This window comes from Staurois parvus, unplaced genomic scaffold (genome assembly GCF_062004578.1).
Source record: "Staurois parvus isolate SC_StPar_1 unplaced genomic scaffold, SC_StPar_1.0 ptg000130l, whole genome shotgun sequence".
Taxonomy (NCBI): Eukaryota; Metazoa; Chordata; class Amphibia; order Anura; family Ranidae; genus Staurois; species Staurois parvus.
Window position 1 is genome coordinate 4,008,971 of NW_028317926.1, and position 25,999 is coordinate 4,034,969.

At 41.1% G+C, this 25,999-nt stretch overlaps 1 protein-coding gene and 1 long non-coding RNA gene across 2 annotated transcripts in view; one reads left to right on the plus strand and one right to left on the minus strand.

The window, feature by feature from the left end:
- MYRIP (myosin VIIA and Rab interacting protein) overlaps nt 1-25,999 on the minus strand; it is a 609,431-nt gene that overhangs the window by 524,575 nt on the left and 58,857 nt on the right.
- LOC149466426 (uncharacterized) lies at nt 4,810-5,489 on the plus strand. The gene is made up of 3 exons (XR_016312074.1): nt 4,810-4,913; nt 5,007-5,102; nt 5,216-5,489. It is a non-coding gene; the product is annotated as an uncharacterized LOC149466426 (long non-coding RNA).

The window sequence follows — 25,999 nt, forward strand, 5'->3', positions numbered from 1 at the left end:
TACACAGGGTAATTTAGGCCCATATAGCATGCCCTTCTAATACCATAAATGCTCTATAGATCTCAACAGCCGTAAGCTGAAATAACTTGCCACCGGTGGAAGATAAATTTCCCTGAAAGATTGCCGTTTGCGAACCGCTGCAATAGTAGCCTTATGGTAGTTTTCAGAGGGTCAAGGGCCTTCCTAGCAGAGAGCTGTGACACCGCCGTTCCTTCCCGCCTCGTGGGCGCCGCACCCAGTGAAGACGCCGAGCGTAGTGACGTCAATACGTTGACGCGTTTCGTCCGCCAATCACCGCAGACTTCGTCAGAACTGGGAGGGGACTTCAGTACTTCCCCTTATATGGTGCTCTAATTGCATACCAAAGAGTCTCCACCTCGCCATCTTGTGTTGAAAGAGTATCACTACATTGGAATGATCCAAAGTGAATTAAAACACATATATAAATTTAAATTTAAAATGGTTGCTGGATATAGAAGGAAGGAGCCTAAATGTTAACAGTCAGATCAACTTCAAAAAAAGGAATTAATGATAAAGAGGAGATCAATATTAGCACAATACTTATTCTAAAGAGGAGAACATCAAGACCAAATCCCGTTATCTCAGCTTCAATATCAATCCAATTATTATAAAGATTTTGTTTTTATTATCTAAAGGAAATAGGATCAAGTACAGGGTTAGGGTCATATTTTGTCCAAATATGTCCATATTCAATTCACATAAAAGATACCACAGTATAGATTATAGCTTGGGATATATAGGGGGTTCCAAAAGACTCATTTCAAAAAAACCCCAAAGTTAAGTTCTGTATTGAGTCCGTATGGGGCAAGTGCTCCCAGGGTATAGATCCAGAATTTTTCCTTTTGTAGGAGGACTTTATCAAAGTCACCCCGACGAGCTGAAATATTTAACAGAAAGATCCCTTTTACTTTTAGACCATCTGTTTTGCCCCCATGAACTTCTTTGAAGTGTTGAGCCAATGGATTTTCTTTTTCTCCCTTTCTAACATTTCTATTTTTATTTCTGATATCTCTCAGATGTTCACCAATCCTCGTCCTAAGGTTTCTTTTAGTTTTACCTATATACATCTTCTTGCAAGGACATTCTATCATGTACACTATTTTGCTACTTGAGCAACTGATGAAGCTTCGTATTTGGAATATCTTAGAGTTATCATTATTAAAGAACTGATTAGACTTATGCACAAATGGACAAATCTGACAATGGCCACAGGGGAACATTCCATATACCCCAGTCCTCCTCGTTAACCAGTTTCTTTGTGGTGCCCTCTGGAATTCTGATTGTACTAGTATATCATTTAGATTCCGAGTTCGTTTTGCTACCATTTGGGGGCTCTCTCCTACTACTTTGGCTATCTGCGGATTTTGAGTTAATAAGTACCAATGGGAGTCCAGGGCCTTCTTAACCTCACCCCATTGTTGTCCAAATTTAGTTATAAATCTTACCGGTTGGTTTTCAAGGTTCTCAGCTAACTTTAATTTTGGTTTATTTATCAGTTCCTCTCTTGTTTTACCGAGGGCTCTTCTTTTTGCTCTTCTTAAGGTTCTATGTGAATAGCCTCTCTCTCTGAACCTCTTATATAGCTGAATAGATTCATATCTATACTCCAGATCTTCTGTACAGTTTCTTTTTATTCTCTGAAATTGACCAATGGGGATTCCTTGTTTTAAACTCCTTGGGTGATAGCTATTAGCATGGAGAAGTGTATTAGCCGCTGTTTCCTTTCTAAATGTTTTAGTGACCAATTTATTTCCGTAGATAGAGATTGACAAATCCAAAAAAGTTATCACCTCTCTATCTACTGTATAAGTAAGTTTGATGTTTCTATCGTTCTCGTTCAAGAATTCCATAAACCTTTTAAGCTCATCAATACTACCATCCCAGACCATCAGGACATCATCAATATATCGCAACCAAGTTATTGCGTATTGGTTATAGGGAGTAGAGGGATATACTAACTCCTCTTCCCATAGACCTAGATGCAGACATGCAAATGCCGGGGCCCAAGGTGCTCCCATGGAGGTACCACATATTTGCTGGTAAAAGGAACCCAAAAACTGAAAACAGTTATGGGTCAGCATAAAATCCAACAAGTCCAGTATAAATTCATTTTGAGCCTCCATTTCAGGAAAATGTGTCTCCAGAAAGTGGGCCACAGCTTTTTGTCCCCAGGTATGTGGGATAGAGGTGTATAATGATTCCACATCAATGCCGACCAGGAGTGCACCTTTTGGCACTTTTACATTTAAGATCTTTTTAAGTACATCTCCCGTGTCTTTTACATAAGATCTGAGTTCAAAAACCAGATCCTTGATTAAATCGTCTACAAATTTGCCTATTGGTTCCAAAGGGCCACCAATGGCCGATACTATAGGGCGTCCCGGTGGTTGAGAGGGGTTTTTGTGTATTTTTGGGATTACATAGAAGGTGGGAATATTGTATACATCGACTGTCAACATATCGCATTCCCGTTTGGTTAATAAATTTGCTCCATGTGCCAATCCCACTTTTTTATTTAAATCAACCACAAGTTTTGGGAACGGGTTATTATGTAGTTTACGATATGTATCCTGGCTCTTCAACTGTCGAAGTACCTCCTTCTCATATTCCACACTCTCCAGTAATACTACATTTCCCCCTTTATCACTCTTTTTGATCACAATATTTTTAGCATTCTTAAGTTCCCTAAGGGCTATTCTTTCACCCCTCGTGAGATTATCAAAGTTCCTCATTGTCCAGTCTATTTTCCCCAGGTCATCGTGTACTAGATCTAAAAAAGTACTTAACCATTTGTTTTCCCTAATGTTGGGCATTCTTCTAGAAGGGGTTTTAAGTCTAGTGTGTCTTTTCCACTTATTAGAGACATCCTCCTCCCCAAGCTCACTTTCTGTAAGAGTCTCCTCAGAGAGGTTAATAAGATCTCTCAATGCCTGTTGTTCCCTCTCTGAGTTGAGATCGTAGGGATTTTGTCCTTCTCTAGATAAATATGGAATTCTCAGAAGGATCTTTCTCAGAAACAAATTTAGGTCTTTATAGACCTCAAATAGGTCCATTTTATCCGTAGGGGAGAAGGTTAAACCTTTCCGCAATAGATCATAATGTCTTTTTTTCAATACAAATTTGGAAAGATTTATTACCTTAAGATCATTGGTTCCCCCCTCTAGGTTGATCTTTATCTCTTGTGGCTTCGGGTACGGTTTTGATTGGGTAGTTTTAGGGTAGCTAGAGTACTTCTTTCTTCCTTTGTCCCATTGATTTGTTTGTTTGTTTGTTTCAATATTCCCTGGTTCTCGCCAGCTGTCTTTTCTTCTAAAAAACTAACCGATCTCTTATAACTTTCATCATCATCTTCACTCATTGACGAATATCCTCTATTATTCCTAGAGAAATGTTTTTTACGTTTTGATCGACTTCTTCCTCTACTATTTGTTAGATCGAATATCTCACCTTTCTCCCAATCCTCTAAATCTCTTCTAAATTTTTGTTGTTTCGTAAATTTCAGATTTTTTTGTATTTTTTCTATCTGTTTTCTAAGAAAATCATTGTGTTTATCAAATTCAGCATCGTTCTTCAGGGGATCAAGTGATTTTGCACTCTCATTAATTTCATTAGAGAGTTCATTCAATTGAACCTTCTCTTCTTCCACAATTAGTCGCATGATCTCTATGCCATGCTTTATACAGACCTCTTTCCACTTTTCCAGAAATCTGGAGGTGTGAAGATGTTCTGCTGGAATTACCCTTTCTCTTAATCCCCTAGGAACAATTCCTCTCTCTATATATGATTCAAGGGATGTAATATCCCACTTTCTATTCAAATATTTAGTAGTTAATTTCTTATGTAATTTAAACTTGGTCTTGATGTCACCCTCATTTCCCTCTACTTGGGGATCTAAATTCTTTGTAAACGCAGACCTAATTTCTGCATCCATCTCCTCATTGATCTGATAGGCCATTATCTCCTTAAGTATTTTTCCTTCTATAAAAGAAAGGAGAATTACAACCTTTTTAAATTTAAATTTATATATGTGTTTTAATTCACTTTGGATTATTCCAATGTAGTGATACTCTTTCAACACAAGATGGCGAGGTGGAGACTCTTTGGTATGCAATTAGAGCACCATATAAGGCGAAGTACTGAAGTCCCCTCCCAGTTCTGACGAAGTCTGCGGTGATTGGCGGACGAAACGCGTCAACGTATTGACGTCACTACGCTCGGCGTCTTCACTGGGTGCGGCGCCCACGAGGCGGGAAGGAACGGCGGTGTCACAGCTCTCTGCTAGGAAGGCCCTTGACCCTCTGAAAACTACCATAAGGCTACTATTGCAGCGGTTCGCAAACGGCAATCTTTCAGGGAAATTTATCTTCCACCGGTGGCAAGTTATTTCAGCTTACGGCTGTTGAGATCTATAGAGCATTTATGGTATTAAAAGGGCATGCTATATGTGCCTAAATTACCCTGTGTACTCGGGGAATTTTTTGTAAATCCTCTTTTGAGGACGATCTACATATATATATATATACGCTATCCTATCCAGGGTTTGTGCTGTGACATAGCCATATCCTCATGAAACCGCAATAACCCTCTCATTTTGAGTAATTTTTGGAAACCCTTTATTGGGTATAAATACTCAGGCCTGTATAGCCTGTTACATGCTATATACATAGTATATGGAGCAATAATCTTCTCATTTTGAGTAATTTTTGGAAACCCTATATTGGGTCTAAAAACTCAGGCCTGCATAGCCTGCTATACGCTATATACACGGTTTATGTGTTTGGAATCCATGTATTGTGACTACCTGGCTTCCCACCCCCACATGTATCTTGGAAAAGCATCAAGGACCTGATCTTATTTCAAGTCGACAGAAGTCTTCTTGATCTTCATTTATGGTAATATACTCACTTTATGTGTGTCCTGTTTTCAGGGTGACCTGATGCCCACGATTTTTATATGTATCATTATTTTTCTATATATATCCTCAGAATCATTTGGTACTGTGGACCCTGTTTCACTTGGGGTGGCTATCCAGGAAGTCCCTACATTTGAGAAGTTGGCCTGTTAATTTCACTATTGAGAAGGTAATAGTAGTATCCATTGACTACTGTAGAGGGAGGTCTGGTGAACTTTGGATGTATTTTGGTTTTTTGGTTTTCATACTTCTATATATATACTATGTATTTCTGTGTTCCAGCTGTTTCATACCAGGAGATACCTGACATATATTGGGAACACATCTGCTGAATACATGGTTCATTTGAATACTAGATGAAAACCCATGGAAACCCAGGATAACTACATCACCACTATATAACTCTGCCTTATGGTACTCTATTTGCTAAGATGACCCGAAACTGAAGACGCCTAGTGCTTTTTAACATGATTTTATTTATTTTTTCATATGTACACCGTGCTCATGTTTAACCTCCTTATGATCTATGTGATCAAATAAAGTATTGTTTGGAATATTTTTGAATTTATATTACTCCGCGTGGATCACCTAGTAACCTTCTTTTTCCAGGTAGGGGTGTTCTTGTCACACTACCATTTTGCTTAGCCAGGTGGGCTTCACCTAGGAGAGGTGGAAGCCAGAGTAGCTGTGTGCTAGTGGCTAGCTGTGTGAAAAAAGCCATATTTTGGAAGGAGTCCAATGCTATGTGCTGGGACTAACCAGGGGTCTGGGAGACTCACATAAAGAGAGGTACTGCTAACCAGCAGGGCTGATAAAGAGAGCCAGGAGGCTGAATATTGTTGCATTTGCTTTGATGGTGAACACCCCTGCGCGGGAAACTTATGTTATGGAACTTTCTTTTAAATAAAATTTGGCAAAAAGGCCCTTAAAAAGAAGAAGCAAGTTGCTCTGTGCCTTAAAAAAGCTCTACCATTTGATGCTAGTTCCCACTATATATATATATATATATATATGTGCGTATATATATATATATATATGTATATATATATATATATATATGTATATATATATATATATATATATATATACAGTCAGGTCCATAAATATTGGGACATCGACACAATTCTAACATTTTTGGCTCTATACACCACCACAATGGATTTGAAATGAGACGAACAAGATGTGCTTTAACTGCAGACTGTCAGCTTTAATTTGAGGGTATTTACATCCAAGTCAGGTGAACGGTGTAGGAATTACAACAGTTTGCATATATGCCTCCCACTTGTTAAGGGACCAAAAGTAATGGGATAATTGGCTTCTCAGCTGTTGCATGGCCAGGTGGGTGTTATTCCCTCATTATCCCAATTACAATGAGCAGATAAAAGGTCCACAGTTCATTTCAAGTGTGCTATTTGCATTTGGAATCTGCTGCTGTCAACTCTCAAGATGAGATCAAAAGGCAACATTATCTGCTCATATTCAGCCAAATGCTTCAGAACTCATTGGATGCCGCTTCACAGTGCAGATGGACAATGACCCAAAGCATACTGCAAAAAAAAGTTTTTTAAGGAAAAGAAGTGGAATGTTATGCAATGGCCAAGTCAATCACCAGACCTGAATCCGATTGAGCATGCATTTCACTCGCTGAAGACAAAACTGAAGGGAAAATGCCCCAAGAACAAGCAGGAACTGAAGACAGTTGCAGTAGAGGCCTGGCAGAGCATCACCAGGGATGAAACCCAGCGTCTGGTGATGTCTATGCGTTACAGACTTCAGGCTGTAATTGACTTCAAAGGATTTGCAACCAAGTATTAAAAAGTGAAAGTTTGATTTATGATTATTATTCTGTCCCATTACTTTTGGTCCCTTAACAAGTGGGAGGCACATATGCAAACTGTTGTAATTCCTACACCGTTCACCTGATTTGGATGTAAATACCCTCAAATTAAAGCTGACAGTCTGCAGTTAAAGCACATCTTGTTAATTTCAAATCCATTGTGGTGGTGTATAGAGCCAAAAATGTTAGAATTGTGTCGATGTCCCAATATTTATGGACCTAACTGTATATGTTTATCAACAGAGTCAGATTACAATTACATTGGATTACCCTTATGTCTTCACTCAGGTCTTAATACTATATGCCATATCTCAGAAGAGAAAAAAAAAATACTTTGAGGTACATAATGAAATGTCACCTAAAAAAATGACATATTTCATTATAAAACTACAAATATTCATAATTGATCAACAGCTTCCATGAGTTTTTTTTGATACGGAGTCTGTAAGCAAATTAAATACTTACACCTTTAATACAATGCCCTGATTGAATATAATATATGTCAGTGTTCCATGCTGTGTTTCTATTGCTGGAATAAATTAGAACTCAACTACATCATTATTTTTCCCTTATGAGTAAAACTGATGTGACATATATTATCACAGCTATTTTTATGCTAGCGTTTAATTAACCCAACCCAGCAAAACAAAGGCAGTTCAGGTGCTTGCAGTTCAGTGTACTCAAGGAAAATATAGATATGTATTTATAGCAGAACTCTGCTATATATATAATTTACACTTACCAACATCTAAGAAAGTTCTTCTTAAAGGTTTAAACTTTATTGACCAATCCCCCACGCTAATGTACAGCGCTGAGCAAACCCTTTGGAGCTATATAAACACTGTATAATAATAATAATTAAAACCAAGTCCCATATGCCAGGGACCACCAATGTCTACAATGTCTGCTTTCACACTATGTCAATCAGTCAATCACCTTTTTCCAACTATTATATTCTTGCTGAATTATATACTTTTCCCAACCACTGTCTACTAAGCACTGTTTGAACTGTACCTTTGCGCCACCTAACCACTTAGGCTCTGCTCTGTTTCATCCAACATAAAAGAGCATTAGGAGGGGGGTGTGTCCAAGATGGTGGCGGGAGAGGAGGGAGCTCCGCCGCATCTTCTTATAATCAGTGTCCATCCTTGACATAGCAGGGTCCCACTGATCTAAGGGACCCCCGTGGACATCGGCCGCCAACTGCTGGGGGGAACCAGGTCGGATTGACCCATGCCCGCGGTTCCAATGGATCGCGGTCTACGAGGCTCGTCGCGGCCTACGTGGCCCGTCATGGCCTATGTGAGGCCCGGACCCGGCCTGTTCTATACCCGGCCCACGAGGGGCCTACTGCGGCCCATGAGGTCAGCCACGGCCTACACGAGGCCCGGACCTCCTCTATACTGCACTCAGGCACAGCTTGGAGCCTGGATAGGTGAGCTACTGACAGGCGGAGTGTGATACTCTCTGCTTCCCCTGTATCCTGTGCACAGGGCCAGAATCCTGCTGGGGCCTGTACTTAAAAGAGCCCGTGTGCTCTCCCCGTGGGAGAAGAGGATTGGCCTGGTCCAGAGGCTCTGCGGAGCGGCCAGCATCTACCACCCCAGCTTTTTTAGCTGTGATAATTTTTTCTACAATTTAAAGTCTATGGCGGGGTGCATGGATTGCCCTGTAGAGATCATTCCTATGTAAAAGACCCCCGTTGGGGGACGCATGCGCATGAGCAGGTTGTTTGATCTCCCTGTCCTGCGCCACTGGATCATTTACCTCGACATATCAGGCTTCTTTTTTTTTTTTTATTTAAATATTTTATTATTTCTTTTAAAATTGCCATATTGAATATACAAAAGCTAATAAAACAGACAAAATAAGTTACACAAATTTGTCTGACATTCTCAAAATATATCATTAATCTTGGTAACCTTTTACCCCTCCCTCTTCCCTCCCCCCCCCCCACCCCACCTTGGTTATGCACTTTTCCCTTCATTCTAGAGATCCTAATTCTAGAATAATACTATTATATTGTATTTGTCACCTATATCTTCTTTTCTCTATTTCACATATTCTAGGTATAACTCTGACTTTTTAAATTCTACCCACTTTTCCCACCTTGTACCTTTTCAGCATCAATCAAGAGTACCAACGTGGGGATTTTCTATTTCCTACTTTTTTGTATGAGGAACAGGGATCTTAATCCATTGTTTCTACCCTCTCTCCCTGGGACAAACCCTACTTGATCTATATTGATCCATTTCAGCATTAGGTCCTTTAATCTACTTGCCAGTACTTTTGCATATAGATTAGTATCTGTATTTAATAAAGAAATCGGTCTATAGCTTGAACAGTGAGTGTCATCTTTGCCTTCCTTTCGTATGAGAACCACATGAGCTTTCAGGGATTCCCTCCTCATTTCCATCTCTCTCCCAAAGCATTCATATATATTCTCAGTTTAGGTAGTAATATTTCTTCATATTTTTTACAATATCTCACTGTATACCCATTGGGCCCTGGACTTTTCCCTGCTACCGTACTTCTTAATGCTAGATGTATTTCTTCCTGAGTTATTGCTGTTTCCAGGGATTTTAATTGTTCTTCGCTTAATTTCGGTAATCCCGCCTTTTTTCAATATGCCTGTCTTCTTTCTGTTTTTCTTACTTCATCTTCTCCTATGGTACCATGGGGCCTAATATTATCTAACTTATTATAATATTCTTTAAACACTTTTACTATATCTTTGGTTGAGTGGACTAATTCTCCCTTATTATCTCTTATTTTTTCAATATAATTCCAAGATTGTTTTTCCTCTGAGCCCTCATTAAATACTTTCCTGGTCTATCCCCCCCATCTATATCTCTCATTTATCATTTTATTAAACACTCTCATCTTCTCTTCTTCCAGGAAATTATTTAATTCTTCTCTTTTATTTAATATCTTCTGTGTGATCTCTTTTGTTATTCTATTTTTATGTGTCAGCTCTAAGTCACAGAGTTCACTTAAAAGTGTGTTTATTTTTTCTCTTCTTTCCCTCTTCTTTTTTGTTCCTATCGCTATTAAAATCCCTCTGATATAAACCTTATGTGTTTCCCACACTGTAGCTACCAACACTTCCTCAGAGTCATTTTCTTCAAAAAATTGCTCTATTTCCTTCTTAACTTTCTAGTCTGTCTCTTGGTCCTGGAGTAGTGACTCATTCAACCTCCATAATTTTCCTCCCCTCTGCTCATTTCCCCATAGTAATTGCATTGTGACAGGAGCATGATCAGAAATCGACATAACCTCTATGTTTGCTTTAACCAGAGACTCAATAGGTCTATGGTCCAACAGTATGTAATCCAGTCTTGAATACATCTCGTGTGCATGAGAGTAAAATGTGTAGTCTCTTTCCTTCATATGCTTAATTCTCCAAATATTTACAAGTTGACGTGGAAATAACATTTTTTAAAAGTTTTTCAGAGACCTACTACTATCTCTCTGCACCAGAAAGGCCACATCCATCTGTGGATCCATACAAAAATTTAAATCTCCAGCCACAATCAAATTACCCTTTTTGAAATCCATTAATTTCCTCAGAATATTTTTTAAAAATACCTCCAGGTTCAAATTCAGGCAATAAATGTTTGCTAATGTGCACTCTATTTCCTGTAGTTTTCCTTTCAAGAACAGGAATCTCCCTTCCTGATCTACCAATCTCTCATCCAACTTAGCCCTTATATTTTCGCAAATCCTATTGCCACTCCCTTTGCACGTTTAATTGGGGAATCTGCATAATACCACTCTGGATAATATCTGGATTGTAGCTTCACATTTGTTTCTTGTACTAGATGTGTCTTTTGTAGAAATACCACTGAAGGGAGTCTATGCTGAAGTTCTTTAACCATTAGCCGCCCGGCCAATGGCCGTTTGGCGACTTCAAAACTGTCTCTGCACTCCGGGTGCACGCCATTTGGCGTGCTCCCGCACATGCGCAGTTTGCGCTAATGCAGAGCGGCGCAGCAGTGCGATCTGTCACCGGCCGTGCACCTCGGACACGCCGATGACAGATCCGAGTACCGGCTCCCATTGCTGGTACCATGTGACCTGCTGTGACCAATCACAGCAGGTCACATGACAGTTGTATACAATGGATGGCTTCATTCATGATGCCATCCATTGTATACTAGTGCCTAGCTGTGAATGGTCACAGCTAATCACATGCACATGTCATGTCATTAGCTGTGACCAAATCACAGCTAAGCACAAAAAAAAAAAAAAAGCTGAATGAATCGATTTCATTCAGGTAAATGCTTGCTTATAGCAAAGTAATTCTTTGCTATAAGCAAATTGTGTAAAAAAAAAAAAAAAAATACTGATCACTTCCCCAAAGTTGTACAATGTTACTATGGTAACATTGTACTACTTTGGTCATAGTAAAATATGAAAAAAAAATCTTAAAAAAAAAAAAAAAATTAATAAAAAATTAAATATAATAAAAAAATTAAAAAAAAAAATAAAAAAAAAATATATATATATATATATATATTTCATACTGTCACCAGTCAGTGTCCCTGTTCACCGCCATGCCAGTTATATGATGACGCTGTACTGCACTGGTGACAGTATGTAAAAAAAAAAATAGTGAAAATAATTTTTTTAATTTTTTCATTTTCCAAAAAATTATGACAAAAAAATACAACTTCAAAAAACTCGCCATGCCTCTTATGAAGTACGTCGGACTGTCTACTCTGCAAAAATGGGTCATGGGGATATCTGTACTATTCTGACATTCTTGGACCTCAAGAAATTAGATTGCCTGTCAGTACTTCAGGATTGATCAATATTCAGATCTATACCATAGTTTGTGAACTCTATAACTTTCCTACAAACTAAAAAATACATCCTAATTTGGGTTATTTTCACCAAAGACATGTAGCAGAATACATCTTGGCCTAAATTTATGAAAAACAATTATTTATTTGTAAACTTTTATAACAGAAACAAAGAAAAATGTGTTTTTTTTTCAAAATTTTTGGTCTTTTTTTGTTAATTTAGCAAAAAATAAAAACCCCAGCGGTGATTAAATACCACCAAAAGAAAGCTCTAGTTGTGTGAAGAAAATGATAAAATGTTAGTTTGGGTACAGTGTTGTATGACCGCGCAATTGTCATTCAAAGTGTGAGAGCGCTGAAACCTGAAAAATGGCCTGGGCAGGAAGGTGTAAAATTGCACGGTATTGAAACGGTTAAATATCCTAAATCTCTTCCCTGGGCTATTTAAACCTCTGACATTATAAGTCACAAAGCGAATCTCTTCCGTTCTTCTCTTTTTCTTACCTCCTCTCATCCCTCTTCTCCCATCTCCTTTCTCTCCCTCTCTTCATTATACCTTCTCCTTCGTTCTCCAGAATTTCTCCAGACTAATATATCTCCTACTGTCCTGCATAAACTAAGGCTAGCAACTCCCCCTCATGTCCTTCTCCCTCCCTCCCAACCTCCCATCCCATCCCCACCCTTTTTAGGCTATTCTTTTGCCTCTGAATCATTTGTGGTCCTAATCCCACTCTTGATTCCACTTTAGGGTGGAGCTCTGATTATGAACACCTCTTCCCCTTTACCCTCCCCCAACGTCCTGCCAAGACAAAAATAAAAAACAAAGAAGGGGAGGGGAAGAAAAAGGGGAGCAGGGAGGAGAAGGGGAGAGGGAGGGGGCAAGGAGGAAAAGTGGAAAAAGAAAAAGAAAACCCACCACCTCTCCCCCCCCTCCCCCATCCCTCTCCTAAACTACCCGCCCCCTCTCATTCCCCCCCCCCCCCTTCCCCACCCAGGAATGTCTATTTTCTGCAACTAGTCTCTCACAGAAGTCTCTCAATTCTTCAGAAAACTTTAATCTTGCCGATCGTCCATTTTTCCAGCCGATCAAACATGCTGGGAACCCCCAGCTATATCGAGCGTTCTGCTTGGGGAGTCTCTGATAAACCGCGTATCCTTAAGTCGCTTCTATTCCTATTTTCCTGATCTTCCAGTTTATAAAGCAGATTTCTTTGTACCTTTTTCATTTCCGCCATTTTATTTTCTAAGGCCTGTATCTCTTGTGCCTGTTTGTTTTTTTTTTCCATCTCCTCCACTCTAGAAAGAACATGCCCTTAATATTTGTGTAGCTTTCCCATCTCCTTTTTTATAGATATTTCCAGACCTTTAAACATTTCTGCTATTTCTATTTTAGTCGGTAAATGTGAATCTTGATCTTCAAAGTTATCCAGAACATTTATCTTTTCTGTATCTGCTTCTTCAAATTTTTCAATAATATTGGACATTCCCAGGGATCTTCTGGGGCTCCCACCACTACTATCACACTTTTTTCATAGATTCCACTTTGCCTCTCAGGGGTCTGTTTATCCTGCCCGGTGATATATTTCTTAATTGATTAATTTTTCTATATTTCAAATATCTAGTGGGTTTAATAATCTCCTCCTCCTTTTTAGATCTTCTCTTTCTTCTTTCCCACTCTCTCCCACGTGGGCCCCCTATAGGAGCTAACGTTCTTTATTTATTTGAATATATGAATATAAGACCCTCTATAGTCTCCGTAGTGAGCCCTATATGCAACCCCCACTCCTTTAACAGTCCATATTTACTTAATTTTTCCTTTTAACACATAACATATATTACATTCCGTTTCTTCTCACCCTTAAAGCGTTCACTTCTCCACATCTGGGGGGGTAGCTTCTGTCTATCTCCTTGGCAGGGGGGTTTCAAAAGAGGGCCCTTCCAATTCAGCAGTCTATCTGGCATGGAATTCCCTGGAATGCATTTGCTACTTTGTCTCTCTCAGCTTCCACTGCAGACCCAAGTTGTAATCATTCAGGAGGGGTGGGGGAGACAGGGAGAGAGGGGAGAGAGAGGGAAGAACAGGTCCACGTGCACTCTCCTGTGCCGGCTGGAATCTCTCTCCTCCCTGGGCTTCCCCACGGCCCACCCAGCGTCCTCCGTATCTTAGTTCACAGGGCTTTCCACCCTTCAGTTCAGCCTCCTCCTGCACATTCCCGCAGTCCTCCCAGTGAACCGAGGACTGCTGGACGATGGCCCGGGTGCCAGGTCTCACACGTGGGGGTCATCAGCAAATAAGTCCTGCTTGGCTTCGGTAGGTCATTCCAACCTATTGGCTGTACGCTGGGGGAGCCTGGGTACGGGAGATCTTACCACAATCTCCCATTCGGCTCCATAGTCAGGTTCCTCCCCCTGCCATTGGCCTGGCATATCAGGCTTCTAATTCCCACACACTGGTACAAAAGGTCAGAGGTGCTTGCAGAACACGTGGCCTACGCCCAAAGATGCATTGCACCCTGTGCACTAAGCCCAAACACCGGGCCCAGCAAAAAGACTCCCCGCTCCGGCAGCCCGACAAGATGGCGCCCAGCCCTCCTGAGCCCGATGACACCACTTGGCTCACAGAAGATCCGGACTTGGGTGAGGATAGTCAACACCAGTTTCCCTCTGTTTTAACTAGTTCTTTTGAGCACAATCCTTAAGCTTTATTACATAAATTTTGTTCCATTGTGCGGGAAGAGATTACAATTGCCTCTCGCAAGCTGTCCTCCGATGTGGTAAAAGGTCTAAAGGAATTGGGTCATCATGCTCATCAATTAGAACAGCGTATGGATCTGGTGACTACTGTCCCCAAGGGCCATGAGCAGGTGGTGGAGGATTTACATGCAGAGCTGGAGACCTTAAAGGATAAATTGGAAGATGTAGAAAATAGGGCCCATAGAGATAATCTCCGCATTCGTGGGGTACCTGAAAGTGGTAACTGATTTACAAGGTACTGCTACTGCCCTTTTTCAAGAACTGGCTTCTGAGACCCCTCTGGCACGTTTGGATTTCAATTGTATTCACAGAGGGCCCCCCAAGGGACATTATTATTAAGTTCCACTATTACCGCACTAAAGAGCGCCTCCTGCAGGCGGCTCAAAACCGACCAACACTGGAGTTTCAGGGTAACTCCCTTCAGCTGTTTGCTGACTTGTCTCCAGTCACAATAGCAAAATGCCACACCCTGAGGCCCTATCTACAAATTCTACAGTCCGCTGATATCAAATATAGATGGGGTTTTCCATTTAAGCTCTCCTTTCTCTATCAAGGTTGTCAGTTCCAGGCTTCTTCTCCTGCGAATTTTCGTTGTCACTTCCATGAACTGAAACCTGACTTGCCACAATCCCAGGCTGAGGAGGTCTCTATCCCTGCAGGGTTGCGGGGATGCCAATCTTCACGCAAGTCACCTCCCTTGAGTCAAAACAGCTCTCAAGCTCTTCGATTTCTTCAGGCTCAAAGCTTCCAGGAAGTCTTTGTGAGCTGACATTTTTGCAGTAAGGGCGACACTGCCATTGAGTGCTCTTTTTTGTTAGTTTCCAGCCCCTGAGTAGTCACGTGATACATTACCTCTTTTATTGGGGCCTAGGCCCTTGTGGACATTTTAGCTTTGTTTAATTGGCCCCACTTCTGTTGCTGATAGTGGGCGGCACCGGGGGTAGATTTTCTGCTAGGGGTATGACCCTGCTTATTGGGCGAGACCCGTAAGCGGTCTCGTGCCTATGGCTATCCTGAGTTTTTCCCACCTCTCTGTCCCTCGTTGACTGTAGTTCATATGGCCTTATTCACCATCTGATGATTGCTAGATAGTGGAGTTACTTAGCCTGTGTTGTTTGCTAAATAAATTTCTGTTATAGTGACCACTGCGTCCCCCTTCCAGCTAGTGTGTGGATTGGACCGTTGTCCTGCCTGCTACCCAGCCTACATTTTGGTTTATCCCCCACAGCTGGCTGTTATGTTATTTGTGCTGATCTTATGCCAAATGTATATTGCTTGTATACGAGATGGTTTTATGTCTTCTTTTTTCTTTCTTGTCTTTTTTTTGCTTTTCCTGGTCTGTTGTTTTTATGTATCTTGTGTTTTAATCAAATCTTTTTCAGGGTTCCCGGGGATTGAAATGGAGGCTTTCCTCTTCTTTTTCGGTTACCATGTCGCTAAATTGGTTGTCCCTGAATTTTCAGGGTATGAACTCCACCCCCCAAAAGAGAGTAAAGATATTTAAGCTCCTCCAGGCTCGCCATGTGGATATTGCTTGCCTACAGGAAACTCACTTTTCTGCTACCTCTAGCCCTAAGTATTTTGATGCTCGCTATCCTCAGGTTTTTCAGGCTACTGGCCCTACAAAGCAAAGGGGAGTCCTCATTGCTTTCCATAAGAAAACCCCATTTGTTTGTGTGAAGCGTATTGCGGACCCAAATGGTGGGTATCTTTTATTGCAGGGTACAATTCAGGATGTAGACTTTACACTTTTGACCTACTATGCTCCCAATGTTAATCTTGGACCTTTCTTATCAAATGTCTGCTCCCTTTTGGCAATCCATCAACGAGGCACTCTTCTGGTAGCGGGGAATTCGAATTTAGTTCTGAATCCTATCTTTGATAAGTATCCCCCAGAGGACTCTAATCCTTCTGCTGCATCCAAATCTTTTGGTCAAACTTTACAGACTCATGATTTGGTAGACTTATGGCATGAGCTCCACCCTGGGTGAAAAGATTACATCCATTACTCTCTCCCACATCACTCCCATTCCAGAACTGACCATGCTCTAGAAAAACACCTTCCTCTCCTGCGCTCCATATCTATTCTTACTGTACCGTGGTCTGATCATGACCCCATTTTGGTGGTCTGTCGATTCCTCGTTTGTAATCCTTCCTACTCCTCTTGGATTATGAACAACTCCCTGCCTTCGCTGACAGGGGTTCAGGTGGACCTTTTGCGCAAATCTGAAGAATATTTCCAGCTCAATTCAGGCTCTGTTTCTTCTTCAGTGACACTGTGGGAAGCTTACAAGGCTGTCCTGTGAGGTCACATTATTTGAGTAGCTGTGAGGCGCAAAAGGGGGAGGTAACATAAACAGCGTCAGCGTGAATCACAGTTAGCTACTGTGTCATCTCAATTTAAACAATCACCAACTCCCTCCAACCGTAGGTTGTTGGACCAGGCTCGCCTGGAATTGGATCTCTGCTTAACAGATGATGTTGAGCGCTCCTTGCGCTGGACGCGTCAGAAGTGGAACAGTAGAGCAAAAAAACCAGATTCTATGCTAGCACATAGGTTGCGTTCTTTTACAATCAATCCTAAACTGATTTCCCTGCTTACTCATCATAATGTCCTAACTAGAAATCCTACAAAGGTGTTGAAGGAGTTTCGGTACCGCCTTGCTAAACTCTACACAGACCCAACTCAGGCTGAACCCCATGCTATCTCTGACTTTTTGTCTCGACTGTCCTTGCCTACTTTGTCTCAAGCTCATAGAGATTTGATGGATTGTGATATTCAAATATCAGAAGTCTTGAGCTGTATCGCCGATTTGAAGACAAGCAAACGTCCAGGGCCTGATGTTCTGGCCCCTCACCTTGCAGCCATGTTTAATGCAGTGAAAGGAGGCTCAGCCTTTTCCCCTGACTTGCTGACTGCTAATGATTTTGATCCCAAAACCGGACTGGGACCTTTCCTCTTGGGCAAATAATCGGCCAATCTCTCTTATCAACGTCGATATGAAAATCCTTACAAAAATTTTAGCCACTCGTTTGAACTCTTTTCTTTCTCGTCCGATCAAAAAAGATCAGGTGGGCTTTGAACCCATAGGCAAGCAGGGGACGCGATCAGACAAATTTTACAGCTACAACACCAGGCTCTCATCCGAAAAATTGAAATGATGTTCTTATCCTTGGACGTTAATAAGGCCTTTGACGCCTTATCTTGGCCTTACCTCATGTTGGTCCTTTACCACTTTGGCTTTGTTCCCTCGTTCTTGAGTTGGATTTCGTTGCTATATACGTGCCCCCAAGCAAAACTTAAATACTATAGTTTTGAGTTCTCGCCGTTTTTGATTGGTAGAAGAACTAGACAGGGTTGCCTGCTCTCTCCCATATCATTCATTTTGGCTTTTGAACCCCTGACAGAAACTATTCGTATGCATCCTGATATTGGATGTAGCCGACTCTGAGTATAAGTTGACGTTGTTTGCGGACGATATATTGTTGTCAGTTATGAATCCGTGGGTTACTCTGCCCAACTTACTGGCAGTTCTGGACTCCTTCGCTGTTCTTTTTAGGGAAATTAGGCTCACCCCGTCTTATGAAGGACTTTATCAGGCTAATTTCCCTCCTGTCTTTAAGGATGTCTTTGACGGAGATGTTGTCTTTTGGGCTAATCACCCGCTCTCGTGGTTCGGCAGAATTAATGCAAATTAATGCAATCCGTATGACTTCTTAAATTATTATATGTGTTTTGGGTTTTACCAGTCCCTGTCCCTTTGCATATATTATGCATTCATCAGCGGTAACTTCTGTTTTTTATCTGGGGCTGCACACGCCCTAGAATTAATACAATAATTTTATTTTCCCGAAGGACCGAGGGTGGGCTGTCTCTCCGGAATCTTCATGCTTACTACCTAGCGGCGAATATTGCTCCACTAGCCCATCTTCACGTGTCTCGCAATATTCCCCTATGGGCTACTGTGGATCTGATGGACTCCTACTTGACACCACTTTCTTCTTTGCCGTGGCTTCCCCGTTTATCGCCCTTCGCTTCTTAGTCCAACATTAATGCACACACTTTGACTTTGAGACTCCATTAAATATCCCGCTGGTCTCATTTCTGCTCACTTACCTTTGATGCATCTACTCCAGAATCCATTGTTTCCCCTGGGCCTTGACAATCCTGGACAGTTTGCATGGTGGCCGGCTCATGGCTTCTATGACGTGCATTCCTTGCTCTCTCATACTCGGAAACTAACTTTTGAGACTCTGCATTCTTCTTATGACATCCCGTTGAGGGAGCATTTTGGCTACCTTCAACTCTGTCACTGTCTTAATACATTATTACAAGCCCATTCGGGACCCTATAGGCTGACTCACTTTGAAAGTCTTTGCAGGCACAGGCCTCATGCACCAGGCTTGATCTCTCTTGTCTACTCGGCTATTATTTCTTATTGGACACCCCCGGTTCGTTCTTATCATCAGTGTTGGCAATCGGAACTCGGGGGTTGTCTAGATCAGCAAGACTGGCGGACCATGACTCAAGCATTGTCTAAATGTTCGAGGAATGTTCTTATTTTAGAAAATGCCTATAAGGTCCTTTACAGATGGTATTTTACGCCTTTCCGGCTAGCTCGTTTTATCCCCGCATATTCTCCGAATTGCTTTCGGTGTTGTCAACAAATAGGCACCATGGCTCATATTTGATGGACTAGCCCCAAGGTGTGCAGACTATGGATTACACACAGACATTAAGCGCAACCCATAGGTGCTATTATTTAAACCATTAGTAGGCCTACTTCGTCCTGAACGGCAGCTGGCATCGCATCTATTTATGGCTACCAAATTAATGATCGCGAGAGCTTGGAAAACCCCTCTTAGCTTCAAGGCCGTTAAGAACCGGATGAATTTTATAATGGTTAATGAGAAGCTAATGCCCATGGTGTTAGACACCCTTCCAATGTTTTTACAGATCTGGTGCCCCTGGATTGATGTGGCCCAACCCTTCTGTCGATATAAGACTCTCCTGGTGCGATCCCCTGGAGCCCTTTCTTTGTCTTTACTATCCTTATTTCTCCCTTCTGTTCTTTTCTTTTTTTTCTTTCTCTTTCTCTCCTGTTTTTGTTAGTCTTCATGCTATTTGCACTGATTGTAATACTTCTAAAGAATCATACCTGTAATGTTTTTTATACCTGTCGGACTTTCTCGAGAGTCCTTGGTGTAGAGTACTGATGTGCGTCCAGTGCAGCTCTGTGCCCAGCTTTACCTACCCTCTGTATGTGATTTTTGTGACTATCTTTGGCCTTCGCCTACTAGTACATTGGTCATTACCTGTTTGCTATTAATGCAATTTAGAAGGTTTCATTCCACCCTTATATGTATTGTGTTTATGTATGTTTCTCTCCTTGTCAATACTTCAGTGTGCTTGTTATGTCCTTCATCAGAAGAATTGTATACTTTATTCTTTTGTGTCAGTGATCTTGCTTTTGACTGTTTCTTTGTTGTTGTGTTGTCTATAATAAAATACATTGTAAAAGAAAAGAGCATTAGGAATTCCACTATGATTTATAATAGCTGATGTTACATGCTGCTTTTATCACTAGGATCCTGTGAATTTCATGAGATATCAGAGTTGATATACTAAGGGCTTTTTCACATGGGTAGCCAGAAGAGGGGGGCACACATTAAAAGCAGGTGGTTGAGTTATTCTTTTACCTCCCTCCCTAGGGCTACCCACCTAAAAAAGGGCGTTTTTGTAAATGCATTTTCTTCAGAGCTAATTGTGAATGTGCGTGTGCAAGAAAAAAAAAAATTTTTCCCTTGCATGATTGGATGATGGAAATCAGCAGAGGCGCACCTCATTCACTAAGCCCTGGTAAATTTTCCTTTTCAAAACAAAAATTCTATTTGTGTTTATAAGACCAACCCCATTGCGTCCAGTGGTCAGGAGCACTAGTTATGAGAATAGTGCCCTGGCTACTGAACTTGATTCAGGATATTTAGGATTTCCAATGCTGCATAACAGTAGTTACTTCTTTGAGCAGTATCTTGGCTTCCTGTTGTCTCAAGGGGCATTAAGCTACCTCCATCCCTTACATAATGAGCATAATGATGTTACAATATTGCTACAAGTATATTACTTTGATAAACTGAGCACCCTACTTGGAATCATCCCGGCTTTGTACAAATGAATAAATGGGCTGACATGCAGCACACTATATCACAATGTCAAATGCTTGCAAATAAATATAATAGATCAGCTCCTGTGAAACAGTCTGTCATGCTGGAAATATGAGAGGCTGAATAAAGAATCTCATCCATTGTGTCCACTGACAGGCAGGAGAAAATGTCAAGAGCAAATGAAATAAAAACAGTTTCCAGTTCATGTACACAAAACAGTCCAAGGTAATGATTTCCCATCAGCAAATGACCATATGCCAATTATGCAATCATTAACAAATCTCCTACATTTCATGACTTCATTGAACAAAGACAACTGATCTAAGGCTTGGGAATAAGTCATAAACAGGCCTTTGGTACACAGCCAGCAATATGCAGACGCTACCGCAACATTGTTATTTATAAAACTTACACTATTTACTTCTCCCTGAAAACATACGATATCTGGATCTGATAACATTTGTCTTAATGTAGTAACCATGTATTTATGTCTTAAATCTGTAGGCCTTAGTGCCAGTTCACATACATTATATTGCCAAAAGTATTGGGACCCTGCTTTTACACGCACATGAACTTTAATGGCATCCCTGTCTTAGTCCATAGGGTTCAATAATGAGTTGGCCCACCCTTTGCAGTTATAACAGCTTCAATTCTTCTGGGAAGGCTGTCCACAAGGTCTAGGAGTGTGTCTATGGGAATGTTTGGCCATTCTTCCAGAAGCACATTTGTGAGGTCCATGCACTGATGTCAGATGAGAAGTCCTGGCTTGCAGTCTCTGCTCTAATTCATTCCAAAGGTGTTCTGTAAGGTTGAGGTCAGGACCCTGTGCAGGTTAGCCAAGTTCCTCCACCCCAAACTCACTCAGCCATGTCTTTATGGACCTTGCTTTCTGCACTGCATGGTGGAACAGGAAGGGGCAATCCCCAAACTGTTCCCACAAAGTTGGGAGCATGAAATTGTCCAAAATCTCTTGGTATGCTGAGGCTTTAGGAGTTCCTTTCACTGGAACTAAGGGGCCAAGCTCAACCCTGAAAAACAACCCCACATCGTAATCCCCCCTTCATCAAACTTTACACTTGGCACAATGCAGTCGGGCAAGTATCATTCTCCTGGCAACCGCCAAACCCAGACATGTCCATCAGATTGCCAGACAGAGAAGCGCGATCAGTCACACCACAGAACACGTCTCCACTGCTCTAGAGTCCAGTGGCGGTGTGCTTGACACCACTGCATCCGACACTTTGCTTTGCACTTGGTGATGTAAGGCTTGGATGCAGCTGCTTGGCCATGGAAACCCATTCCATGAAGCTCTCTATGCACTGTTGCTGTGCTAATCTGAAGGCCACATGAAGTTTGGAGGTCTTTAGCTATTGACTCTGCAGACAGTTGGCGACTTCTGCGCACTGTGCTCTCCAGCATTTGCTGAACCCACTTTGTTATTTTATGTGGCTTACCACTTTGTGGCTGAGTTGCTGCTGTTCTCAGTTGCTTACACTTTGTTATAACACCACTAACAGTTGACCGTGGAATATATAGTAGCAAGGAAATTTCACCGATGGACCTATTGAACAGGTGACAACCTATCACGATACCACGCTTGAATCCACTGAGCTCCAGAGAGCGACCCATTCTTTCACAAATGTTTGTAGAAGCAGTCTTGGCATAAACCGCTGAACATCTACTCTGTCAGTCAGCTTCAATCCGCACCATACATGTGTGAATCCGCTATCAGTCAGTGCAGGGAATTTACTAAAATAGAAGCAGACACAATCTGGAGCAGCTGTGCAGAACAACCAATCATCTTCAATTTTCACCTTGTTCTTTCAGGTCCCTTTCACACATCCTGATCAGCAAGGGATCTGTGAGCTGATCCACTGCTGATTGGAGCAGAGCGGGATGGATGACCCATGTCCACTTAACTTCTGCAGAGTGGACATGGACACAGCCTGCTCAGCTCTATGAGTGGGCAGGAATAAAGAGAATATGCTGTCCATTTACACCTGACTACTCTGCGATCAGCTTCCCCTAACTGGAAGAGGACAGATCCATTTCCATTTTTTTAGCAGACCTGATCGGACCTGGAGGTAGGTGGGTGTAAACAGACACAAATATGTGTGCACCCACCTATCCACGGGGATGAATGGGCCTTCCAATTATGTCCACCTAAAAAACTGACAGGTGGACCTCATCGGAATGGCTGTGTGAAAGGGGGCAAAAGCTTTGAAAGGGAAAGCTAGAAGCCAATTAGTTGCCACGAACAGCTGCTTCAGATTCTGGCTGCTACAGTCTTAGTAACTTAGTTTTCACATATGTCTGGTGCACTGGCAGTGTAGATTCAATGTGGATTTAGTACGGTTTGAAAAAGAGTTCACATATGTCTGGTGCACTGGCAATGTGGATTCAGTACGGTTTGAAAAAGAGTCCTGTATGATTTCTGAGCAGTGCGGTCTGGTTCAGGTGCGGACTCCGGCTGCTCCAGTCTTAGTAACTTAGTGCTCACATATGTCTGGTGTCCTGGCAGTTCGGATTTAATGCAGATTCAGTAGGATTTGAAAAACAGTTAAAAAATGTCTGGTGGAAGAGGACAGATCCATTTCCGTTTTTTTAGCAGACCTGATCAGACCTGGAGGTAAGCAGGTGTAAACAGACACAAATTTGTTTACACCCACCTGTCCATAGGGATTAATGGACCTTCCAATTAGGTCCATCTAAAAAACTGACAGGCGGACCTCATTGGAATGGCTTTGTGAAAGGGGGCAAAAGCTTTGAAAAGGAAAGCTAGAAGCTAGTTAGTTGCCATGAACAGCTGCTTAAGATTCTGGCTGCTGCAGTCTTAGTAACTACGGGGGGAATTTAATAAAGTTGCTATGCCACTTTTTCTGGTGTTAATCTCTCTTGTTAATGTGTTGCACCAAATTCATGAAGCTTCCACAACATGTTTGGTTTTGACAGCAACTCATGTGCCAAAATCAGTTAGTTATGTGCTCCTCTCATCAGGGCTGATTATATGTGTAACCAGGGGGCATCAGGAGAAGATAACACTTCTTTTGAGACCCATTTCATCAGAGACCCAACAGAGATAAATGTATTGGTTGACAAGGCTCCGTGAAGTGACCTCTCTGCTGAAAATCACAATTATTAGCAAGAAGAGGTTTGTCCTTCGAAATGGAATTGTGCATTCAAGATTCCACATTTCTCCTCAGCAATATAAACCTAAAAGAAGATCTTGCTTCCCCCCCATTTTAAATAAATAAAATTACGTTTTGGCTGTAGTTGTTTGTTGTAATTTTTTAAAATTTTGCTCTTTAATACATATAAAATTACTATGCATATACATTCTAACTAACAAATACTGAAAGTACAATGGACTTAAAAATATTATATCTACCACCTACTATTGCCTTCCACCAGTACAACACAGGGAGGGTGATAGTACTGTCTAAAAGGTCACAGACATCAAAATTACGTGTATTTCATCTACATTTGTTTGAAATTTTCATAATTTTTTAAAGATTTTTTTTGGCATATTTTTCAGGGTTTTTTTTTTCCAAACCAAATTACAATTGTATTGTTCAGTTTCAATACATTTTCATTCAATGGATTTTTTTGTGAATGCAGCAAAAAGATCAGATAAAAAAAACAAAAAAACTAACCACACACACCACATAAAGGAAAGATAATAAAAAAATGTTCAACCCATACATGAGTCATACACAGCAGAATATTTAAAGTAGAACTATAGCCGAAAGTGTTTTTTTTTTATTTTGGATAGATTAAGGGAGGGTTATAATAAAAACATGACAGGTGTTTTAATTTCCCTCCACTCTATCCAAAAATAAAAAAATGTTTTGTCTTTAGTCATACTTTAAACCAGTGTTTCTCAACCTTTTTTTTCAGTCAAGGCACCCTTTATATTTCTGCACAATCTCGAGTCACCCTTTAAAATTCTGCACAATCTCAAGGTACCCTTTAAAATTCTGCACAATCTCAAGGCACCCATTACAAATTGTAAAAAACTAAACTAATAGTTTTACAGAATGCAGCAACATCTGCACATGAGGGACACCCAACGTCACAGGTGATTTATTCTTCCAAAGCAAATACAGCTTTGCACACGGGTATTGACTAGTATTCCATTGTTTCTCTTCTGCCTCAGTTTCTCTCTATCACTGAGCTATGTGACCCCAGTGCTCACAGAGAGGAGCAGGGGAGGGGCAAGCAAGAATGCCCGATGTCCTTCTTATTAACTGATGGCATCATTGATTTTTTATGTCGTCAGTGGATAGAAAGTTGTATTGGTGCACAATGAAAACCTATGGCTTTGTGTAACTAAAATACAGGCTTCATCAACCTGTTAGCTTGCATACAATACTTGGGCAATTTTTAGGCAATTTTCCAAGGCACCCCTGAAGATACCTGAAGGCACGCCAGAGAGCCTGGGCACCCTGGTTGAAAGAGGCTTCTTTAAACAATTATACTGAAATGCATGGCTACACTGTAAGGCCCTGTTCACATATAGTGGGATGACCCGCTGCAGTTTAGTGTGCACCAGCTGTCCAGGGCCATGTGAATGGCCAATAACACAATGGATTACCATGGTCATAAATGACACAGAGGGGTTGATTATCTAAACCAGGAGAGTGTAAAATCTGGTGCAGCTGTGGCCAATCAGCTTCCAACTTCATATTTTTCAATTAAGCTTTAACAAAAAAAAAAAAAAACTGAAAGCTGGTTCCTGTGCAGAGCTGCACCAGATTTTGCTCTCTTCAGTTTTAGTAAATCAACTACAGAGTTTATTAGGATGGGTGAGGAGAACAGGGGATTTAAAAGTAGACTCCTGCTTTATATTACCCTACTGTAATGAGTCATACTCATTTTGATTATTCTTTGCTAACATATGAACAAAATCTGAGAATTATAGCTGCAGGGGTCATGAAAGCTAAGGCAAATACTGTATAAGGAAATACAAAAAGTTAAATAAGCCTGGAGTCATGCAGCCAGTGGAAAACTGCCAAATGAAGCAAGTTGAGTGATTATCTGGTGCTAATTCCTATGTTTCTAAACAACCAATTTACTAAATTATTATCGAGAGACAAGATAACAGCCGAGATCTACATCTGGGGCTTTACAGCAGATAGCTAAGAAAATGCTTGAACGTCAAATGTACTGTAGATGTAGATATTTGCCTATACATAAACAGGTTATAGACATACAGTATTATGTATATACATAAATATATAAGCTGCACTGATGGGCACTGTTGAAGAGGCACTGATGAGGCTGCACTGATGGGCACTAATAGATGGCACTGACATGCTTCACTGATGGGCACTATTATGCTGCACTGACAGGGCTGCACTGTTGGGCACTGATATGCTGCACTGATGAAACTGCACTGATCAGTGGCCTGATTATCAGTGTAAATGTCCCTGTCACAGGAAAACAACTTACTAGCTTTCCTTTCCTCAGCACGGCATTTGTTTACATGTGATCAGCTGTGATTGG